Source organism: Heterocephalus glaber, unplaced genomic scaffold, assembly GCF_053883595.1.
Source record: "Heterocephalus glaber isolate CG9 unplaced genomic scaffold, H.glaber_assembly_v1.0 deba00001610, whole genome shotgun sequence".
NCBI classification, from domain to species: domain Eukaryota; kingdom Metazoa; phylum Chordata; class Mammalia; order Rodentia; family Bathyergidae; genus Heterocephalus; species Heterocephalus glaber.
This window is the reverse complement of record NW_028258381.1, coordinates 39,461,049-39,475,383: the sequence shown is the minus strand read 5'-3', so window position 1 is coordinate 39,475,383 and position 14,335 is coordinate 39,461,049.

Below are 14,335 nucleotides of genomic sequence, written 5' to 3'. Positions count from 1 at the left end.
CTATTCTAATAAGCAAGGGCCAGGTGACATTTCAGATGCTCCCTGCTGAAATAAGACAGGTCCCCAGTGCTCCTGCACGTCTTCAAGAATACAAGGGAAGAAAATGCAGATCCTGCCTGGAGGAATTTAGTAATGATTGTTCACACTGCAGAAGAAGCCACATCTTTTCACAAAGCAGGTGTATATCATTTTGCTAAAAAGCAAAACAGATCAGGCCTGGTGGTGCATGCCTATGATCCCAGCACCTCAACTTCATCATCTGTGAAGACTCTGTTTCCAGGTAAGGTCATTTTTCACAGGGTCAGCACATAGTAGATGCTCAGTAAATAGATTTTGAATGAATCCTTACCTGCAGATAAGGCACAGAGAGGTGCATTTTTTGCCCAAAGAAATATCAGGAGTTAGCCAGATATGGTGGTACCACCTGAAATCCCAGCACTCTGGGAGGCTGAGGCAGGAGGATTGCAAGTTCAAGACACATGAACCTTTTGAAGGACACTTTAGATAGAAACTATCTCAATTCTGTATTAGCTCTTGCCCCACATACACCCCAGCTCTGGCTGACAAGAGGGGCTGGGGCAGCAGTGCCACCACGCTACAGTCCCAGGAAGGAGGGACCTGATTTACTGCTGATAAATGTGGTTCCCCAGCGGTTAGGCAGAACTCTTGAAGACATTGGTGTAGGCAAAGATTTTATGAACAAAACCTCAGTTGCCCATGAACTAGCACAAACAATCAACAAGTGGGATCTCATTGAAAAGCTTCTGCACAGCAAGAGAAACCACCAGCAGTGTGAAGAGACAACCCACAATGTGGGAAAAAATCTTCACCTGTTCTTCCTCAGACAAAGGTCTACTATCTCGAATCTATAAAGAACTTAAAAAGATCAGACCTCCCAAATTTAAAGACCCAATCTGAAAATGGGCATCTGAAATGAACAGACATTTCTCAGACAAAGAAGTAGAAATAGCAAATGCATGAAAAAATGTTCAACATCACTGGTCATTCGAGAGATGCAAATGAAAACAACGCTGAGATTCCACCTCACCCCAGAAAGAATGGCTGCTATCAAGAAATCAACCAATAACAAATGCTGGCGGGGCTGTGGAGAAAGAGGAACCCTGCTCCACTGCTGGTGGGAGTGTAGACTGGTGCAACCACTGTGGAAATCAGTATGGAGATACCTCAAAGAACTAGGACTGGAAGTCCCATTTGACCCAGCTATTCCCCTGCTGGGTATCTTCCCCAAAGAATTAAAAGAATCATACCACAGTGATATATGTGCACCCATGTTCATAGCAGTATGGTTTATGGAATTAATATGAGAAAATTAAAAAATGGAAACAAAATCTTTGTAAATAGGGAGGGGTGGAGGGGTTTTAGGGAGGGCAGGGGAAGGGGGAAACAATAAGAACCAAGAGAGATTATGTAAAGGTGCAAATTTCCAATGATGAATGTCATTTTATTGTATACCTAAAATGTACCAATAAAATAAAGTTTAAAAAAATTAAAAAAAAATAGCACAATTTGTAATAGCTAAAACTTGGAAGCAGCTTAAATGTCCATCAACTGGAGACTGGATAAAGAAAATGTGGATTTTATAAAATGGAGTAGTACTCAGCCATAAAAAATGAGAAATTAGAAACATTTATAGCTAAATGGATGCACATTGAGGTGATACTCTTAAGTGAAATAAATAGGACACACGTATAAATACCGAATAGTTTCTCTAGTGTGAGAAACTGAAAGTGTAAATAAGGACTAAAAGGTATAATAGATAATGTGAAATAGGAAGAAAAGGGGCAAAGGGGAGGGGGAAGTGGGAGGGGTAGGGGAAACGAAAGAAGGGAATGGAATTAATATGAGAAAACTTTAAAACTGGAAACAAAGTCTTTGCAAATAGGGAGGGATGGAGGGGTTGAAGGGAGGGCAGGGGAATGGGGAAAATAAGAACCAAGAGAGATTATGTAGAGGTACAAATTTCCAGTGATGAATGTCATTATACTGTATACCTAAAATGTACCAATAAAATAATATTTTTTTAAAAATGTGGTTCCCATGACCACAATGGAGTCACAAGAGAATCAATTTATTTTATTTTAATTTTTTTGTATTGGGGATGGAACCCAAGGCTTTGCCCATGCTAAGAACATGCTCTTCCACTGAACTACACCCCCAGCCCCAACTGATGTAATTATACTCACACTAATAAGCATATTTTCCAGCCAGATGTGGTGGCACACGCCTGTAATCCCAGCACGCTGGGAGGCTGAGGCCAGAGGATGAAAGTTTGAGCCCAGCCTGGGCAACTTAGTGACATCCTGTCTCAAAAATCAAATCACAACACAACACAACAAAACATATTTACCTTTAGGAAGCCTTATAAACAGTCAGTGGGATTCCCCCTACCCTGTAGAGGACTGGGTATCTTAGGAGGATCCTGTAATTTCAAGCCTGATATGGTTAAAGTGTGCCTCAATCAAAATATGGACAAACACAGACGGCTGAATAGTGTCTATGCCAACTACATGTCCATCTGGAACTTGGGGCTGTGTGGACCTAGGGTCTTTGCAGATGTAATCAAGTTAAATTAGTTCCAATTAGGATGGACCCCAGCCCAATAACAAATGTCTTTATGGGAAGAGAGGTGTGTTTGGACACAGATTCATATGTAGAGTAGACAACCATGTAACAGTGGAGGAAGAGATGGGAGTAAGGTGCGTTCCTCAGCTTTCCTCTCAGTGGGACACAACACCTGACACGACAATGGGAAGCAGGAGCAGTTTATTTGGTTCAAGGTTTCTGGGGATTCAGTCCATGGTCACCAAGCTCCAAGGCAGGACATCATGACGGAAGGGCATGGGGGATCAAAGAAGTTTAGTTCGTGGAAACCAGGAAGCAGAACTGGGGAACAGTGCCAGAGAGGAAGGAGCCAGGGACCAGATATAGACCCCAAGGCTACACCTCCATGGACCACCCAGACATACTCAGAAGTGTGCTGTATAATCTCCATGGGGTCTCTTAATCCAGTCCATTGACATTGGGATTAATGGTCACATAAACCAAGAGATGCCAGGGCTAGAGGCAAACACTGGGAGCTGGGGGAGGGTCCCGTTCAAGCATCTAGAAGGACCAACACCATCAATATCTGGATCTCAGCTTTCTGGCCTCCTGAGGAGTGTGAAAATCTCTTGTAAGCTACCCAGTTTGTGGGACTTTATTTATTTATTTTGGTACTGGGGATTGAACTCAGGACCTCGTGCTTGTCAGGCAAGAGCTGTGCCACTGAGCTAATTCCCTGGCCCTATTTATTTATTTTTGAGACAGGGTCTCCCTATGTAGTTCAGCCTGCCCTTGAACTCACCAGGTAGCTCAGGCTAGCCTCGAACTCATGGTGATCCTCCTGCCTCAGCCTCCTGAGTGCTGGGATTACAGGCGTGTGCCACCACACCTGGCCTGTGGAACTCTAGTATTACCATGGCCACTGAAACGAATCTGCTTTCCTGTGTCAATTCTGGCAGCTCCATCTAACACGTGGTATCTCTGTCCAACAGGAAATTCTCCAAATTAAAACCAGAGCCTAAACTGGACAGGCTGACACACACCTGTAATCCCAGAACTCTGGAAAACTAAGGCAGGAGGATGGCAAGTTTGAGCCCAGCTGGGACAACTTAGTGACTTAGTCCATCTCAAAATTCAAACCAAACCATACAGCATCCAACCACTTCTTTCTGACTCCTGACACCAACACCTCCCTGGGGGAGACTCCACCATTCCTGTCTGGGTCCCCGGCCCTCCCCTGTCCCAAATTCATTCTCGGAAAGGCATCAGCTCAACTTCTTTTGTTTTGGCTTTGGTTATCAGAAACTAGAGAGGTTGGTCAGTGGGTAAGTTCAAGCATTCTGGAGTGAGGGCACTGTAGTTAACAACAGTGTATATTTCAAAATCACCAGAAGACTGGATTGTGCCTGCAAAGGCACAATAAACATGTGAAGTGGTAGAAATGCTAATTACCTGGACTTGAGCCTTAGCCCACCATGGGCACAAACTGAAATGTCACTGCACCCCATAAGTGTATAGATTGGGTCAGTTTGTCAAAAGCCACACCAGGGGCCTGGGGATTTAGCTCAGTGGTTCTGGTGCCTGCCTTGCAAGTGCAAGGTCCCATTCAATCCCTGGTACAAAAAAAAAAAAAAAAAAAAAAAAAAAAAGCCACACCAGGACCGTGTCCTCCTCTGCCCCAACCCTTCCAAGTTTCCCCTCTCAGGAGAAACCCAGTGCTCTTGTGGTGACCCCAAGGGCTCCACAGCCTGGCCTGTCACTCACTGCCCTCTCCTCTGTATCCTGGCAGACCTTGCCTGGCTGATACCTTGGCCAGGCAGGAGAGGGCTCCTTTGCTCATCACCGCCTCTGTGGGTCACCCTGGCGTTACCCACTTTCCTCTCCTGCCGTCCTCTTCCCCATAGCATTTATCACCTCCTAACATACCCCTCACCCCCAGTATTGGGAGTTGAAGCCAGGACATTCACATTGAGCTACATCCCCAGCCCTTTTTGCTTTTTTTTTTTTTTTCCCGCTACCGGGGATCGAACTTGGGACCTTGTGCTTTCGAGGCAGGCACCGGCACCACTGAGCTAAATCCCCGGCCCTGCTTTTTACTTTTTGAGACAAGGTCTCCTAAATTACTAAATTGATTAAACAGGGCTTGAATTTGCAGTCCTTCTGCTTCAGCCTTCTGGATTGCTGGGATCACAGGTGTGTGCCACCACACCTGGTTACCTTCTAACTACTGTTTGTTTGTTCAATCTGGCTCCTCCCATAGACTATAAACTCCAAGAAGGAATTTCACCTATTTTGTTCATTATGTCTAATTTCAACATCTAGGATTATACCTGACACATGGTAAGTGCTCATTAAATATTATAGAAAAGAAGGAAGGAGAGAATTATAACCTCACACGGAGTGTAGGAGAGGAAAGAGAAGTATAAAGAAAGGACGCACAGGCATGCTAGGTTATTTAGGACAGCAGTCCCCAACCTTTTTGGCACCAGGGCCCAGTTTCAGGGAAGATAGTTTTTCCACGGATAGGGGTTTTAATGTGGGTGGCTTTGGGAATGACTTGAATCCTGCACCTGTACAGTGCACAGCAGGGTCCGTACTTCTATGTGAATCCAATGCCCCACTGATCTGACTGGAGGTGGAGCTCAGGCCATGATCTATGCCATGGGAGTGGCTGTAAATATAGATGAAGCTCTGCTCTGCTGCTGCTCACCTCTTGCTGTGTGGCCCCATTTATTTGTGTATTTATTTATTTTTGAGACAGGGTCTCTCTGGCCTCGAGCTACGTAGCACAAGCTGGCCGCAAACTTGTGGCAATCTTCCTGCCTCAGCCTCCTGAGCAATGGGATTACATGTCTGGTGCTGGCCCAGTTCACAATAGTCCACAGACTGTTCGACCAGTACCAGTCTATGGCCCCAGGGGGTTTGGGGACCCCTGTCCTGGAAGACCCTCTGGTCTGGGGCCCTCTGATTGGGTTTTGGTGGTGATGTCTGGGACCCAGAGGCCTCCCACCTGCATTATGGAGAGGGACCACTCTCTGGGCCCTGCCCTGCATGGAAGAGCTGCATGTCTGTGCTACAGTGTCTCAGAAATCAGTCCTGGAGCTTGCCCGTCTTCAGAGCAGAAGCTGCCAGGCTGGCTTTGAGGATGCTTCATGTCAAGGAGCGGTGGTCACGGGTGGAAGTGGGAGGCTGCCTTGCTGTGCTCAAGTAGCAAGTTGGGCTGGACCTGCTTAGCCGACCAGTGGGTGGGAGCTGCTGAGGTCACCTGGCAGGGTCTGGCCAGGAGCTTCCAATCTGGGGTGCCCTGATCCTTCAAGGGATCAGTGGAGAAAATTCCTAAAGGTGAGTGGGAGAAATTACATCTTCACTGTTCTTAACTTTTAATGGAATCTTATTTCTTTCTGTCAAAAATCTAGGCTCCTAAGCGACCTCACTCTTGGCAGTATCAGTGATGCTGCCAACAACAGAAATCTCAGATATTTTCCACACGTTCTGGTTACTGTAGATCCCTCAGAAATATCATGCATGCAGATCATGCTGTTGAAATTCTTTTTTTTTGGACCTACTGCTGAATGCCACTTAAAGCAGCACATCCACTGCTATTACTGTTTTGGTATTTCAGGATAATTATTTTCCTTTGCAATACTATTATTTTGTATTATGCTGTGGAAAATATACTGCAGAGAGCTTGACCTGATATAAAGGTGTTTATGGTGCTAGGTTTTCAAGTCCTTGTAGCTGCTCCCCAGAGAGGCCCACGGGAGTCCCCAGGGATAGCATTCTCCGTGGGAGCCCTACAGGCTGCAAACCTGCAAGACCCAATGTGTCCAGCAGGTGGCAGCACCCACCTGGCCAGGCTCTGCCATCTCCAGTCTAGGCTTGGCCCAGGCAGCAGGGAACAGGAAGGCACCTGGGCATAGGGCCTGGCAGTGGCAGCATCTGCAGACATACACGCTCCTGCACACAGGCGCCAATACTTAGGCCCACGCCTCACACACAGGCACACTCACACAGACGATGCAGCTAACCTGGCAATCAGCTTCCGAATACACAGCTGCTTTCAGGGCAGAGGCATTTTGAGGTTCCCATTGTTCTGTCTCTTTTTCTTCCCTAATAGCTTTTTGGAGGTATCCATGGGTCAGCACAAACTAAAAGCTCCAGCCACAAAAAGATCTAATAGCATCTGAGACAGGGAATGGAAGCACAGATGGGTTATTTTCCAAGCACACATTCAGACCCCATCCAAAGCACCTACGGCCCACTGCACCGAGAAGCCAGCTGCCTGGGACGAAGTGCCTGCTGCTGCACGTGGCACAGGGTTGCCGTAGAGACTAAAAGCGGAAGATTCTGTAGGACAGCTGTGGTGGCGCACGCCTGTGATCTCAGCACTCTGGGAAGCTGAGGCTGGAAGACGGCTAGTTCAAGCCCAGCTTAAGTAGCTTAGTGATTTAAAAGACCTTGTCTCACAACAGAAAATAAAAAGCGCTGGGGATGTAGTTCAGTGGTAGAGCTCCCCTGGGTTCAAAAGCAAATACTATAGGAACAGGTGTGCAGTGAGGGCCAAGGGAGCTGCTGACCCCTTCTGTACGAGTCAGGCTGACCACAGCAACCCTGGCCTGGAGGGGCTCCCAAGGCAAACTTGGTGGTGAGGGAAGGCTAAGTAAGCTCCTCACTCTTGGGCCTCTTGCTGACCTGGGTGTTGGGGACACTACATCCCAGAGGTGAGAAAGGCCAGCTGCGGTCTTTGCCTGCACCCTCAGCAGCACCCTGCTCAGGGCTCTTCCTCTTGCCGTTTGTTGTTTTGCTTTCAGTGCTGGGGACTGAACCCAGGGTCTTTGCACTGAGCAATATCCCCAGCCCTTTTCATTTTTTAAAAAAAATTTAAAACAGGAACTTATTAAATTGTGAAGTTGCCCAGGCTGGGCTCAAACTTGGGATGTTCCTGCCTCAGCCTCCCAGAGTGCTGGGCTTAGAGTCAAGTGCCGTCATGTCTGATTTCCTGCTATGGTTTAAGTATGGTTCATCCCTTCTGGAACTTGTAGTAATTTCATCCCCATTATGAGATTTTTTTTTTTTTGGAGACAGGGTCTCCTTTTCTAGTGCAGGCTAAACTCATTATGTAGCCCAAACTGCCCTTGAACTCGTGGTGATCCTTCTGCCTCAGCCTCCTGAGTGCTGGGATCACAGGGGTGCGCCACCACGCCTAGACTCATTATGAGACCTAACAGGTGGGACCTGTAAGAGATGGGTCTCTGCTCTCACGAATGGCTTAATCTGTTCATGTAATAAACGGATGGACGGGTTAATAGGAATCTGCAGAGCAAGGCAGCTATAAAAGCCAGCTTGGCTGGGTCTCCCCACTCTTGTCTTAGCACTTGGTGCCGGAGTCCAGCTCCAGCAGGTTCAGGTCCTGAGAGGAGGTGTGGAGTCGACGAGAGAATGGAACAGACCCTGAGTGGAGGGTCGGCAGCTCCGCTTGCCCGTCTGAGTTACACGGAAATCACTTTGCTTATATACGCTTTGATTACACAAGGCTTTGGTAAGCAGTGGGTCCACACACAGTGTGTTTTCATACAGAGTTAAAGAAAAGCTGGCATCATCTAAGAAACTATTTCAGACCACCCAGTTCTAAATACTCCTGCGGGTGCTACGTGAACTCTTGCTAACTTATCAGATTTACATTTGAGGAACAAGAAGCATTTTAGAAAGGTCAGGCTACCTCATTAGGCCGAGTTTCGTCAGCTCTCATTGTCGTGTGCCCTGCGGTTACATAGGTGTTGGCCAAGGGTGACCTTCCCAGAGCCATAACTGCGTCCTGAATTTGTTATGTCCCAGCCTCCCTCTGTGCAGCCAGGGCATGTGGATGTCAGGTCCCCACTGCTCATGGAGGTAGGAGTGAGCGAGGGGCTTTTCTGTAAATGGATCTACAGTTTCTTCCCGCCATCCCGGCCTAGTGACCATTTCCGAAGCGCTGACTTTTACCCTCTCAGTGATCTCCCGGGGAGCACAGCACAGCACCGAGGGACTCACCACCGCCACGGAGGGCGAAAGCAAAGGACGGAGCCGTGCTTTCAGCCACAGTCTCGGTTTCCCTGGAGCTGGGTCAAGCAGCGAGATGGTGACCATGGCCTGCGCCAAGCAGGTGCTGCTCTGTGCTGCTCTGGGCTCTGCCAGCAACAAGGCCACCAGCAGATGTGGCCCCTCAGCCTTGGAGCAGAGCCAAGAGCCAAAAGAAACCTCTTTCCCTTGTAACTTACGAAGTCTCGGGTAGTGTGTCACTCACAATAGAAAATGGGCTCAACTGCCTGCCCTGGGATCCCTGGAACAGGCTGGAGCCAGGGCCGTGGTAGGGAGCAGAGGCCACAGGCCGAACCTCAACATGCAGGCCTGTGGGAATCCGGGACACTGACCACCGGCTGCCACTGCCACTGGCTTTGCTCTGGATGCCTGGTGACCCTGGAAGGCTGGGGTCCCCTCCCTGGGACTGTGTGGCCCACACACCCCTAGTTCTCGTGCCTGGACTAAATTTGTTCCCCTGCTCTGTATGGTGCACATGCGTGTACATGTGTGCACACACATGTGTACCTGCACATGGGCCTCTGGACACGTGTGGATGGCGGCAGGACACGTGGCAGGTAAATCCCTGGTTGAGACCCTCAGACCCCAGCAGGTCCGGGATGGGGTTGAGACCCAGGGGAGGCACAGCTTGAGACGCAGGAGGCCGGGTGGGGAGGCAGCCTGGCCACGCGCGTCCCTCAGCGTCCCTGTCTGCAGCACGGAAGGGCAGTCTTCCTGAAAGGTCTGGGCCAGGCCAACTTCTCTGGCCGGACTTTGCGTCACAGTGTGGGATGCACGTGCAGCTTCGCCTGCCTTTTTTTTGGTACCGGGGATTGAACTCGGGACCTTGCGCTTTCGAGGCAGGCGGCGGAACCACTGAGCTAAAGCCCCGGCCCCACTTTTGTTCTTTGTACAGGCCCTTGGCCTGCATTTTTGAGGAGGAAGGCCCCGTTCGCTGCCCACCCACGTCACCCTAGTCTTTGTCCCCAGCGCGGGCTGCAGCCCTGAGCCTGCCTTTCCCATCCTGGCCTGGCCTGTGAGCAGGAACAGGCCCAGGTCAGGTCACCTGCTCTTCATCGTCTCCCCGCAAACCCCTTGGCGCTCCCAGGGAGGGCACCAGGGGGCGCTAGAGCCCTTGGCGCGGAGGCCTGGATGCAGGGCCTCTGAGTAAAACACCGGGCGCCGCGGGGGGCAGGGCCTCCCTCCCAGGCCCCCGAGCGGGCCAGGCCCTACGTGACAGCGGTGACATCTTCTGTCTACCCTGGCATGGCGCGCAAGCTGCAGTGCTGTGTCCTGGACTGGCTCAGCGGCTCACCCTGCTCAGACTCCCTCCCAGAACCTTCAGAATTGGCGTCTGGTTAGACACGGTCCAGACTCCAGACTCTCAGCTCTCCTCCCTTACGGTGGTGCTCACCTTCATTGGGACCCTGTGGTCTGTGCTAGTCAGCTTTGCAGCAGTGTAACAAAATACTCAAGGTGGCCACTTTATAAAATGAGTGGGGCGAGGTGGTGCAGCCTGTAATCCTAGCACTCTGGGAGGCTGAGGCAGGAGGGTTGCAAGTTGCAGCCTGGGCAACTTAGCAAGATTCTGCCTCAAAATAAAAAAAGAAAAAAGAAAAGAAAAATAAGAAAAGTGGAGAGGATGTAGCTCAGTGGAAAGGGCCTGGGTCCAATGAGAGAGAGAGAGAGGGAGGGAGAGAGAGGGAGAGAGATTGATTCTTGTGGCTCTGAGTTTGGGGTTTCCAGTCCAAGCTGGGCAGCTTACTGATTTTGGCCCCTGGCAAGGGTGCTGCATGGCAGTGGAGGAAGCACATGGCAGAGCAAACTGCTTACCCCATGCCCAGGAAGCGGAAGAGGAGACCAGGGCCCCCCCACCCACTCTGATGGCCTAAGGATCTCACTCCCTCAAGGTTCTACCAGCTCCCGTGGCGCCACCCCAGGGACCAGGCCTGTGCCACAGGGCCTTGGAAGGCCGTCAACACCCACACTGTGGGGTCAGGTTCACCCAAGAACCCATTCAGCAAATGTTCACTGTACCAGTGCTGGAGATGCAGCCCCAAAGCCAGGGCCGGCATGAGCTCCTCCTGCTTCACTTGTGGGTCCCCTGGCAGGAAACTTGAGGCTTTCCTCAGTGAGATGGGCTGGCTGACACCCACACTTCGCCAGTCACTGTCCTTCCCAGGTGCAGGAGAGCTCTCAGGGAGACTCTGTAGGATTCTGAACCCCAGGGGGACAGAGACAGCCACAGACAGCCAGTGGCGGGGTTGGGACATGCTGCCCCACCAGGGGCACCTGGCATGGTAGGTAGTTCAAGCTGAGGGAATCTGAGACACAGCAAGTACAGGGAAGACTGACCGCTCCCAGGAGCAGGCCTGCAGGCCATCATGTGAGAGAGGAAGCCTGTACCGAGAGAAAAAGGGACGTCCCCATCTCTGAAGACAGCGGCTCTGAGAACAGTCCAGATGGATGAGCTTGCTGAGGTTCCCAGTTAAGCACACCGAGCTCACTTCTCTCTTTGTACTATCAGAGTTTTCCAGACTCACTGCTGTTCACTAACCCTAACCCTAAAGACATCAGGTCCATCAGGCCTAGTGGTGCAAACCTGTAATCCCAGCAGTCCGGGAGGCTAGGGCAGGAGGGTTGCAAGTTTGCATCCCCCTGGGGAATTTATTGACTTAGCAAGACCCTGTTTTCAAAAAAACAAAAAACAAAAAACAAAACAAAACAAAACAAAAGGGTGGGGATGTACCTCAGTGCCAAAGCTCTGGGTTCAACCCCCAGCACTGCAACAAAAGCAGCAAAATAAAAAGCCCCAAACAATCCTTGTACTTCTTTTGGGGTGTGTGCTTCATTTCTGGGCTGCTTGCAGACCTTGTGGTCAGAGGTGGTGCCTAGCAAAAGAGTCTCTGCCTCCCAAAAAGACCAGGGATTTAGCTCAGTGGTTCCGGCACCTGCCTTGCAAGGGCAAGGTCCTGAGTTCGATCCTCAGCACCAAAAAAAAAAAAAAAAAAAAAAAAGAGTCTCTGCCTTCCTTCTGGCAAGGATCCTTTGGAATAAAGGCCCTCCCTACGGGGCCAGTTGGTTTGACCCTTGCCCGGAGGTGGTTCCAGGAGGTTTAGCAGGGCCAAAGGAGCCTGTCCTGCCAGCCCCTTAGGAAGTGCAGGCGAGGGTCCTCCAGTTGTTGCGGATGAGGGGGTTCCTCGTCCAAACAAGCAAAACCACGGGGTCCTACTCCACAGAGACAGCTGCGCGGTGACCTGTCGCTCTGCCCTGGATGCCGCCCCCTAACTCGGCCCACACCCCCTGGTCCCTCTAGCTCTGCATTCTAGACACAGGCCTAGAGGCCTCCGGCACACAGCCCGGAGGTTTGTATCCAGTACCGAGAGGCCAAGTAACCAACCCCACGGCCCGAGAGAGTCGTCTTGGAACCAGGAAGAGGAGCGCAGAGGGAGAACAGGAAAGCTGAGACGAATGTTCGGTGACTTCACCTACCTGAGCTCCTCAAGGGGACAGAGCCCGGGGTGGCGCCGCGGAGACCGCGGCTCCCGATCCGCTGCCCCCTTCGGGGCCTCGCGGCTCCTCAGCCCTCCGTCCGGCCCGCCCACCCCCGGGTGCCCGGGTGCCCGGGTGGGCGGGGGTCAGGGAAGGCGGGGCTGAGCGGCGGGGCTGCTCCGACCACCAGGGGGCGCCCAGGCTCCAGAGAAAGCGGAATCTCCTCGAGCCCGGCTTCCTCGACAGCCCTGCAAGGGAGGCTGGCAGCGCCGCCCGGGACGAAGTCCCTGCATGCTGGGCGACCGTGGATGGGTCTCCCTTTCCTGCCTCAAAGGGCACCCACGCGGGGACTCTGCCGTGGGCCGGGTGCTGCGGTTGGTACTCTCAACCCCAATCTACGCATGAGGACGCAGAGCCCCGGAAGCCAGGGCCATCTGCACCCAAGAGCAGGAGACTGAAACTTCCCCACCCGGTTCTGAAAAAGAAATCAGACTGGCAGAACTGCCCAGGCACTCCAGAACCTTCCACGTCCCCCTGAAACCGTGGGAGCCATGGTGACAGGCAGATCCCTGGGTGTGAGCCCGTTTCCCTGAAGATAAGGCTACAGAGGTGGCTGGGAAGTCAGCACGGGGATGTGTGTGAAACTGCTTTGTTTCGTTTGTTTTTGTTATTTTTTTTTGGTACCGGGGATCGAACTCGGGACCTTGCGCTTGCGAGGCAGGCGGCGGAAACACTGAGCTAAATCCCCGGCCCCAAACTGCTTTGTTTCCACGTTGGAGCTCTGTGAAGTTAGGCCAGTGCCAGCAGTATCCTGGACGGGACAGCGGAGGGGAGGAATGGGCCTAAGGGTGGCAGAATCCCTGGGCCGAAGGGACAGGATAGGGGCTTCCAGAGGACAGGGCGGCAGGGGTGTCCCGGCCAGTCCAGAGAGCCTGGGCATCACGGGCAAAGCTGTCACAGAGCCCAGTCTGTGGGATGCGTGGGTGCCACCAGAGCCCAATCTCCCCTAAGTGCCAGGTGACTTTCAGGAGCTAGCACTTGCTTGGTGATTTTCCTCACAACTAGCCTGCAGCTCCATCTTTAAAAATAGTTGCAGAAAAGCCCATTGCTTATTCAATGAGCTCTTTTGTTAAAAAAAAAAAAGAAGAAAGAAAGAAAGAAAAAGAAAACCTGAAGCTTGTTTGTTTAGTTCACAGAAGGCTTCTGCAAGGATCAGAGCCGTTCACTGGGGACACGGGCGGAGGGGCAGCTGGGCAGTGGCTGAGGGACCAGGGGAGCCCGGGGCAAATTTCCCATCCGGCTGCACAGGAGGACAGTTGTCCTGCCAGCAGCCTCCAAGGTGAGGAGGAGGGGCTCTCAGCTCAGCCCAGGCGGGGTCTGGAAGGAGCATTGCAGAAAAGCATTTCCGAGTGTGGGAGAGGCGGGCCCTGACTTATTAGGCAGAGTTAGGAAGGAAGAGAGAACCAAGAACATCGGGAATGTCGGGGAGGGACTTTAATGGGAGGAGCTGGAGGTGTCAGGGCTCTGCGGAGAAAATCAGACCCGGCCAGCAACAGAGGAATGAAGCCTTTTTGTGGCACTGGGATTGAACCCAAGGCCTTCATCCTGAGCTACAACCCCAGCCCTTTCTGTTTTTCTTTTGAGATAAGGCCTCTCTCTCTCCCTCTCTCTCTCCGTCTCTGTCATTAAATGGCCCAAACTGGGTCAAACCTGTGATCCTCTTGCCTAAGCCTCCTGGAGAGCTGGAGTTACATGCTGTGCACTACCTCACCTGCTCTCAAGGTGGGGTTTTAAGGGATTGCTGAGGTGGGGTGAGGTCTGGTTTTGCAAGATGGCTCTGGAGAGGTCTGCCTTGCTTGAGTATGCAATTCGGTTTCCGAGAGATGAGTGTCTCTGCTTGGGGCGGTCTCAGTGTACAGAGGCTCTGCTGGGATCCAAAGTGACTGTAGGTTTAGCGCCATGATGAGATACTTCCGGGTGCTCATTCTGGGTGCTCTGGTCGTCAAACTTCCCTGTAAATCTCTTACCTCAGTGACCTCAGTCTTGAGGGGATGAGACAGGTTATGTGTAGTTAGGACTAATCAACGTGGAGTCTAGCTTTTGGACAGACATTTCCTGCGGGATCACCGTGCCCCTGGGCATTACCGGGGAGGGATCTGACCTGAATCTTTATGGTAATAAAGGAGGCAAATACAAAGTGAAGGTGGAGGTGCCAAGCTCTATT